The sequence below is a fragment of the Heterocephalus glaber genome, unplaced genomic scaffold (genome assembly GCF_053883595.1).
Source record: "Heterocephalus glaber isolate CG9 unplaced genomic scaffold, H.glaber_assembly_v1.0 deba00001428, whole genome shotgun sequence".
NCBI lineage: Eukaryota > Metazoa > Chordata > Mammalia > Rodentia > Bathyergidae > Heterocephalus > Heterocephalus glaber.
Window position 1 is genome coordinate 11,704,502 of NW_028258293.1, and position 10,259 is coordinate 11,714,760.

A 10,259-nucleotide genomic window follows, 5' to 3' on the forward strand; every position below is an offset into this window, starting at 1 on the left:
TAGGCATATAATAGGATTCCAGAAATCCAACAGAAGAACAAAATTCTACAAGCAGTGAGAGAAAAGAAACAAATCATATACAAAGGAAAGCCCATCAGAATCACAGCAGACTTCTCAATGCAAAGCCGCAAGGCAAGAAGAGCTTCGAGGGATGTATTTCAAGCCCTAAAGGAAAACAGCCTCCAACCCAGATTAATGTACCCTGCAAAACTATCTTTCAAAATTGATGGAGAAATAATATACTTTCATGATAAAGAGCATCTCAGGAACTTCATGAATATCAAACCAGCACTCCAAAAAATATTAGGCAATACCCTAGGAAAAGACAATGAGGATCACAACCCCAGGAAACCCAGCAGAATGAATCCATTGGGCATGACAAATTAAAGGCAAAGGGGGAGAATCCAACAAAAAGAAAAAGTCATGACAAGGCTTTGAAAACTTTTAACTTCATCTCCCTAATGAGTGTATAATTCAATCTTGTTATTGTTCTGATTAGTATTTTTCTGATTCTAGAGTTGCACACCTTTCCTTGTGCTATACTGGCTATTTATCATCTTCTTATGTCTAGTTTTTAATTGGGTTGTCTATTAATGAGCTCTAAGAATTCTTTATATATTCTGGTCATAGGTTATATGCATTGTAAATATAGTCTGTTTAAGGACTACTTTTCTTTTTTGTTTTTCTTTGTTTTTTGGTACTGGGGATCGAACTTGGGTCCTTGTGCTTGTACAGCAGGCAGCGAAACCATTGAACTAAATCCCTGGTCTGACTACTTTTCATTTTAATGATGTCATTTAAAGTTCTAAATTTTGATGGAATCTCATTTATCAATTTTTTTCTTTTATACATCATGTCTTTTGTGTCCTAGCTAGTTCTTGCCTACCCTGAATTCATAATCATTTTCCCTTATAATTTTTTGTTAAAGTTTTACACTTTTAGGCTTTCATATTTAGGCTCATAGATCCCTTCAAGTTATTTTCATGTATGGAAATAAAGGGTTGAGGTTAATTTTTTATATACGGATACCAGGTGTTCTAGTGCCGTTTGCTGAAAACACCATCTCTTCCTTGGCTCATGAATTGAGTTTATATTCTATAAAATGCTAATGTTAAATAATCTTTCAAAACTCAGTGGACCATATATGTGTGGTTCTATTTCTAGATTCTCTGTTTTATTCAAATGATCTATATGTCTTTCCTTACACCAACACTGCCTTGATTACTGTAGCTTTAGAAGAAGTCTTAAAATTAGGTACTAAACGTCTTCCAACACTGTTTTTGTTTTTAACTTTTCTAGGTCCTTTGTACTCCTACATAACTTTTCAATTTCAATATCCAATTCTTCATTTATAGCAAGTATACACAGACCTGAATTTTTATATATACTTTGTGTTTTCTAATCCTGCTAAATTCAAATACAAGTTCTAGGGGCTCCTCGAGATTTCTTAATATTTTCTCTGTAGATGATCATTTCATCTTCATATAAAGATTTTGCTTCTACCTTGCCAATCCTATCCTAATTGTGTCATTTTATTGCCAAACTATTTTGGTGGGGCCTAGGTTTCAAAGTTTAATGGACAGATAAAGAGTAAGCATATCTGCCCTTGTTCCCCACCTTAAGGAGAAAGCATTGTATCTTCTCCATTCATATAAGGCATTCTCGCTGGAAGTATGGAGTACATGTCTTTAATCTGTTGAGAAGGTTCTGTTCTACATCTAGTCTCCTGATAGCCTTTACCATGAACAGCTGTAGAATTTAGTCCGGTTCTTTTTCTCCAACTAGTGACAGGATCATATGGCTTTTTCCTTTCTTCTGTTAAAATGATGACTTCTGAGGGTGGATCTTCCAATGCTGAACCAACACTGCCATCCCTACAACAAAACCACTTTCTACATCCTGCCAGATCTGACTTCCAATAGTTTGTTTTGTTAAACAAATTTCTATCTATGTTCATACTTTTTTATTCTATTATCTTTATCCAGTTTTAGGATTAGCACAATGTTGAGTTTCTAAAATGAGAGGAGAAGTGTTCCTTCTTTTTTCTGCTTTAATTGTTTGATATAATTTATCAGTTAAAATGTATATGAGCCTGCTGTTGTCATATAGGTAGGTTTTCAAGCTAGAAATATACTTTCTTTAATAGGTGCTATTCAAATTTTATATTTCCTCCAGAGTTAGTTTCATTAATTTGTCTTCCAAGATACTTCTTAGAAGTTGTCAAATTTATTTCAAAAAAGATTTTTGAAATATGCTTTCTACATCCTTTTAAATTCTGTAAAACCTGTGTTAATGTCTCCTAGGTCTTGATATTGTAATTTAAAAAATGTATAATTGATATTGTGTAACAGGAAGAAAAGGTCTAAAGGAGCAGGGGAAGTGGGAGGGGTAGGGGAAAGGAAAAAAGGGAAAAGAAAAAATATGAGAAAAGGAAAAAAACGGAAACAAAGTCTTTGCAAATAGGGAAGGGGGCGCAGGGGAAGGGGAAAAAAAAGAACCAAGATACATCATGTAAAGGTACAAGATCCCAATGATGAATGTAACTGTATTTTATACCTGAAATGTACCAATTATCTTAATGGGGAAAAAAAAAAGAATGCTGTGTGATCCATCCCGTAGTCTCCAGGTCTAGGCACAGCACCTCACACTCAACGATGAGCTGAGGCACAGGGTCTCTGGGGAGACTCTTGGAACAAATGAGCCAAGAAAGTGAAAAGAGAGATGTAATTGGAACCATTACGGAGATTGAGTACTAGGTGGCCAATATCATATCGAAAATAATATAAAGGGAACAAGAAAATTTCAGACTAAAGAAAAGCTGTCAGGTTTTATTATTAATTCAAAGTGACCTCTGAGAGAAATTATCATGCCAAAGATTAAGGAATGGAGGTGCAAAGATGAAGTGTGGACATCAGACATAAATGATCCTTTCAAGAAATGTGTTGGAAGAGAAGAGAAAGAGAAGATGGTCACTAGGCAGCTGCCAGAATCAAAGGAAAAATACTTATCTATTTATCAGCCTGTTTCCTTTAAGGAGAGCCAAAATGTTTGGGAACTAAGGAAAAGGGTGGAGATTTTATACAGGAAGAAAGGAAATGGATTGACTCCTGGAGGAGTCAAGAGAGAAGGGCAACCAAGAGCAGAGTTTTTTCCCCCAATCTCTGCTGCCCACAAATCAGGCACAGCTCTGGGCCCTGTGAATGGAGTACAAACATTACAGAGGAGCTGGCCAGGATGTCTTTTAAAGCCCCCACTTTCCACTAATCCTTGTTGTGCCATGTGGGTCATAGGCAGATGATGCAGACAGTGTAAAGAATGTCTTTGAAATGCAATCGAATGCCTTCTGCACCTACCAACATTAGTGTCTGATCAAAGAGCAAATGAGCCTAGTCCAAACTCCATCTAATTTGGAATGTGGCCCAAGGAGGGACAGAAGCACAATAGGAAAAGCACCAGCTCCAGAGTGAGGAGTTCAGATCTTGTCTCTCCTTGTAATTCTTTATGTGACCTCGGGCACATTTCTTCTTGTCTGTGAGTTGCAATTTTCCTTGGAAAAGCAGGAGTTGGTAATGTGATTGGTTTATTTCAGCATGCTCTGATTCTTGAGCATTACACAGTCATCCTGAAAGGTAGAACTCACTTCCGTCTTGGTGCTTAGGTGGGTCCATGATTAATGTGGCCACTGAGGTACATGGGGCAAAACTGGTCTCATAAAAGTGGAGCACCTAAGTCCTCCTTAGAAATCCACACTCACATCACTGGTGAGCCCACAGTATTGGCATCAGGTCTGACAGGAAAACCCACATGCATGTCCACAACATTCCAGACTCTCCTGCTTGGGTATGGCATCAGAGTGGCCAAATCATGTTTGGCAAAGGAACGCTCATGTCTAGTCGTGTGTTGATGACATTGATGAAACTTGGTATTGCCTTTGGGGGCTGAATTCTTGAGTGAGTTCCAAGTTCTGAGTTCATAACTTGGTTTTCCCTTTGTCAACCAATCTCCATATAAGATTAATGAATATATCTTTGTCATTGGATGTATTATGACAAATTAGACATTCAAAACACATAATAAGTAAATTTTATAAAAATGCAATGCATTGTATTGGATAGATGAGTGGACAAATGGATGAGTAACTGAATGGCCAGGTTTCCCACCAGTAGCTCCAGGGTTATATTCTTAAAGCTTTGCAAGCCTAAAAGAAAGAGTATTTTCCCTTGGGTGGTCTAGAAAAAGTCCTCAAGAGGGTCACTAAGGTGGCCCAGCTTAGGCCATGTGCTCATCACTGAATAAATCCTGTGGCCAGGAGGTTGCAGAGCACTGACTGGGCCCATCACAGGCCCACTCACAAAATACAAAGGTGATGCCATCCACAGTGAAGCCCATGGAGTGAGAGTGAGTGTAATGTGGATTCCCAGAAAAGAAAGGAATGGATGCTGGGCAGGCAAAAACCTCCAATGTCCTCTCCCTCAGTGTTCTGGCCTGGATCAGAAGTCACCCCCAAATCCTCCTTGTGTTGAAGGCTTGGTTGCTGATGTGGTTTCAGGAACTGAATTGAGCATGAGGGCTCTAACTTCAAGTGGATCAATCCAACCATGAGTTCATAGCTCAATGGGCTTATTAGGAGGTAAGGCCTAACTGGATGCATGAGTCATAGAGGACAAGACTTTAAAGGGTATATCTTGTCCCCAGCCCCTTTCCTTTGGACTCTGTCCCTTACATTTTGCTTCCTGGCTACCATGAGGTGAGCAGCTTTCCTCCGCCATGCCCTTCCGTAATGAAGTCTCTGCCTTGGAGTCAGATAAACATGGGCTGAAACCATGAGCCAAAATAAACCTCTTCTCCTTAAAGCTGTGTGTGTCAGGTATTTTGCCCCAGCAATGGAAAGGCGACTGATACCCTGAGTGAATCCAGGGCATCCCTTTGCCCTGCGGACTCTCTCAGCCCCCTCTTCTCACCCTCCTCACTACACAGCATTCCTGCTATGTGAGAGCCCTTTCAAATGAAGTGTTTGGGGCGTCTTGTTTCCATCTGTCCTTCATTCATCACCCACCATGGCTCTTCTTCCCTCCTGAAGCCTTCCCTGACATTTGCCTTCCATATTCCTTCCTTTGTTGACCTATGCCACTTTTCATGTTGTGCAACTCGACAACTAATCATTAAGTATTTCTTAGGCAGAAAAAATCTCCAGACTTTTGCCAGGCTCAACAAGAGATGCTGCCATGAACAAGATCCTCTCTTTCTATGGGAACTCCCAATTTTGGGACTTTGCATTGTTCTCTAATTGCTTTCTGAGTAAGTCTAACCCTCAAAGCAAAACTATACTCTTCAGCTGCCAAGCCACGTCTCAGCCTTCTCTCAGGCCACCTAGGTCACTCTAGGGTGTTCCATTCTACCTAGCAGTGACATGGTTGGAATCCCCATCTTCTTGCTAAAGGGCCACAAGACTTCCTTACTGCTAGCTCACTGCACTCGCCTTGCGTACCACACCATCTCACTGGGGCCCTCAGCAGCCCGTCATGTGCTTCGTCACCCTTCGTTACCAGTGACTTCAGTCTTTGGCTCTTAAAGTCATTGGAGCTGTCTGGCCCTGGATGTTCTTTGGATTTAGCTGTCACCAGATGGGGATGGAAAGAATTCTCCTCTGGCCTGTTTCAGGCCTGCTTCCATCCTGCAAGGCCAGACACAGGGTGCTGGCCTGCTGATCTGTTCCTTTGGTCAATAAATATGTTCTGAGCATCCAATATTGTGCACCCACCAAATGTGCCAGGGACACAATGGTGATTAGTCATGCTGAGGTCTGTCATCTAAGAGCTCACCCACCCATGATGTGAGAGCCCTGGCTTCATGCTGATCCCCTCTATCCATCCCCAGGAACAAAGGAAATTAGGGGCTTAGTATCAGTACCCTAGGTTCCTTGGTGAAGAGAGCAAGGGGTGGCTCCCATTATGAGCTGATCAAAATGGTCTATGTTATTTGTCAATCAGGTCCCTAACTTTGACTATGCACCCACTCTCGCTCTTTCTACATCTGTGACCACTGGCCACATAGCCTTGGCTTAGCGATTTGTTCAAAGCAGCCAATCAGGGCTCTCTTGGATGCTTACACCATGTGCCCAAATCTTCCGTGAGTAGGCTCTGACCCTTTGTGTCACTCATTTCCTTCATGTCATCTAGCACACAGGTCTGCCTGCTGGAGATCAACTCAAGGGACAGCTGATGATGGGTCTACAGTAAAGAGAAGCAGATGGAATTGAACTGAGAAAACTGAACGCCCCTCTCCAAGGCACTAACAGAAACAGTTGGCTTTTTTTTTTTTTTTTTAAACCAAAGGAGAAACATTAGCTGATCCATGTGTTCTCCATGGAATAGCCCACAAATTCTCTCTGAAAGTGAGCACTTCCCTGCCATATTTCTGATCTTCTTTTGAACTCAGAGGTAAAATCACTCCCAGGATCTCAGTCTCCCTCTCCTCACCTCTCCTTTGTGACATTAAAACCAATTTCTGCCTTTCATATCTACCCAGGGAGGGGTGGGGCTCAACTAATGAATGTTTGAGGAGCCCTTTGAGATCTTGGATGAAAGGCACCTTATAAAATACAATAAAAAATAATGGGCTAATTACTAGCCCAGCTAGTCCCTGTCACCTAATTAGAGAGTTTTCCTCTGGCAGATTCCGAATTCATGCAGCAATGCATAGGTTCAGAGAACAAAACGGACTTGAGATTGAGGGACATGTTGTGCTTCCGCCATTCCAGGATTGTGTTTTCTCGGCAGTCTGTGGACCATCACAGCAGTCCAGAGCTGGATAGGACCTCTGAGATGATGTCCAGCCTCCTTGGGTGCCAGGTGGAGCCAGTTAGGCCCTGAGGGGTGATGTGACTGGCTTACAGCTGCATAGCTATGGAGTCCCTGGGGCCCCAACTCAAGGGTTCTGGTCACTTCCCTGCATATGGCATCCTATGCCATCTCTGCATACTGGGACCTTCTAGGGCACAGAGTCACAGAGAATGGTGCCCTAACCTTAGCTTTGAGATACACAAAAGACAGAAGCTGCCCAGTAAGGTTCTGTTGCCTTGGATGTAAAATGGAAACCATAATACCCACCTCATTGGGCCACTGTAAGAAGCTGATGATCGATTTTGTAGAAACACCTCTCACAGAGCACATGTTCAGTCCATGCTCCATGAATAGAGTCTTGGTAACTCTAGGGCTTGACCTACAGCTTGGCTTCATGTAGTCCTGTTCAGTTTATATTTATTGAACACCTATTATGTTTGACTGTGGTGCTAAGCTCTCCAGGACTTTGGTCCATTGAGGCATCATCAGCTGTGTGACACTGAGGTTCAGGTTGGTTAGTGAACTTGTCCAAGGCCACACAGTTCAAGAGGTGGCAGGTCTTGGACTTGGAGTCTCAGCCGCTGTGCCACACTGTGCTCCTTTGTGAAAGAGGCATGCACGTTACTGCGACTGCCATGGAGCCTGACAGGATTTTCTGCTGACATAGCAGCAGGGAATAGTTGTTGCCTGTGATGAGCCATTGAAGCATTTCTGCCTTCATGGTTATGAAAAGTGAACTCTTCTTCTTATATGAGATTTAATTATTCTGAGGCTCTGCACTGATGAAAGAAGTTAAGTGACATCTCCTGAGGGCAGCTGGCACTGGTAGCTGAACTTGGAGTCAAGAAATCTGGATCAGGCCCTGAAGCTGCTCCTTAGGGGCCAGGTACTTTGCTCCAGTGCCTCAGCTCTTGGTCTTGGTGGCTCATGGTCCTCAGGTGGGTGACATGGACGATGGATGACACTGATGCATGACATTCACGACCTCACCCCTCACATGGGGTCTGCCAGGCTAAAGTGTACGGCACTGGAAGCCCTTTGTCAACTGTACACATGTAAATCCTCATTTCCCACTCAGAGTTGAGAAGGTTTCCAGATGCAAAGGGAGGTGGCTAGAAGTGCCAGGCTGGTGACTTCAGGGAAACTGGCTCAGAACAGTTGGACATGACTCCTTCCCAAAGGACAGTTCAGGGGATTCATAGCTGTGAGCTCAGATTGTTTGATTGGAGGAGGGCATTTTAGGAGACCAGCCCTTCAAAATCCAACTGAAGATCCTCATGGGTTCCCTTTGGGTTTTCATTTTTGTCTCCAGCTGAGACTGAAGATTGCACCCTGCTATTCCACACGGTGCACCTCTCTGTGTGTAGAAGAGACCAGGCCCTGTGAAAGGCCGTGAGTGAGGCTGGCAAAAGGCCAGAAAAGGTGACCGAGTGTGTCCTTACTCCCTTCCTGACCATTTCCTCATCAAACAAGACTTCTCCGAATGTCCCCCAGATTCTGTACTACTTGGGGATTTGTGCTTCTGAACCACCCTGCACGGGTGACTCAGTCACCCTCAGAGATGTCCAGGGCTGAGCACAGAATGACAGTGCTGAAGACTGTCAGAGCCCAGGTGACTCAGAGGTCACTCTGATAGCCACCCCAGCAGAGCTTTCTGCCATCTGCAGGGGGATATCCAGCAAACAGCTCCAACGATGGGGAACCCACTCCCTACCATCATCAAACACCTGTCAGGAGTTGCCGTATTTCTTGTCCCCATCTGTCTTTATAACCTTCACCCACTACTTGAAGGCCTGACCTCTAGAGCCACAGAGTTATACAGAGCCCTCTGCAGTGCCACTGGTATTGTGTCAACCAGAGACAAATGTTTTCAAGACTAAATATCCTGTGTTAGAGGACTGGGTGGCTCAGCTCTAAATGCACAGCTTTGGCTATCAGAAAGTCTTGAATTTAAATTGTAGCTCAAAACTCATTTACTGTCCTAGAAATTACCTAACCTCTCTGAGCTTTAGTATATGGTACTTATCTTGAAAACAAATAATAATCAGTTGTGCCTCTCTATATATACACATACAGACAGTGTTTGTCCATAGATAGTCTTCAGAAAATACTCAGTACTCTTTATATGGTAAGATTCATTCATTAAAAAAAATATTTATTGAATACTTGTTTTTTGTCAAGTATTTTGCTGGATGCTACTCACAGGAAAGCAGAATAGAAGTGTGGAAAGAAAGTGAGCTTTGGCATCAGAAAGACCTGCATTCTAATGCAAACTCCACCATTTACCAACGCCCTGACCTTAGACAACTGACAGAGTGAACCTCCCTGAGCCCCGTTTGCCTCATCTGTGCCACTTGGCTTAGCTTGAGGCATTAATAGGTGGCAGCCATATTGAAGAATGGGGGCCTGAGTACATAATGAACTTAAAATAAGGCTAAGATCAACCAGGACAACAGACATTTTATTATGGGAATTTAAAGTAGTCTTAATTTAATATTATGGAACCTTCCTGATTACCAGAAGCAATTGGAATGCTTCCTACAGAAATGCACCTTTAAAACCTGAAGCATAAATCAAAGAGCAAAATAAAAGACAGACATAGGAAACAGGGAGATAGATCTTTGAAGCGGACTAAGAGACAGAGGAGGGGGAGAGAGGAAGAGAATTAGGAAGAATGAAGATGTGTCCTGTACATGTTCCAATGATCCACAGTGAATGTATCCATTATGAACTGTACTATTGAAAAAAAAACAAAAAAAGAAAGAAAGAAATGCATCTTTGAGCCAGGGAATGTAGCTCCCCCGAAGAACTGCGGACAATGAAAACCACAACATACATGAGGAAACAGACCATGGCAGGGGAGGGGCAGCAGAAATAGCAAACCGCAGGAGCGGACCCACAGAAACTTCAGGAACCGGGATTCACAAAATCGATATGTTTCAAGAAACAAAGGAAAAGACAAACGAGCAAGGAGCAATAGACTGAAAATGACCAGGAAGATTTGAAAAGTCATAACACGTGCTTACTAATAATGGGTAACTTTCTTCAGCTTCCTGTTCAAGCCAAAGTGTTACCTCTGCTCACGAACTTAATGCTTTCCACGATTCTGGTCAGAATTAAGTTCTGCCTTCCTGCTCACTGGGGGACACTCCACAGGGCCCGTCCCAAGTGCACATTGGATGGGGTCACCGTGCTGGCAGTGGCCACAGTCACCCCACGCCCGCGCCCACCCTCCGAGGCAGCTCGCAGACAGACAGGCGGCCGCAGCACCGCGGCGGGCGCGGGGCTGGAACTCGTCAGGACGCAAACGGGGTCCTCCCGCCCGTCCCCAGGACAGCAACGACAGCCACCTGCCAGTACGGACTGTGCTTTACCGTTGTGTTCAGCGCTTATCGAGCTTCATCCAACTGAATCGAA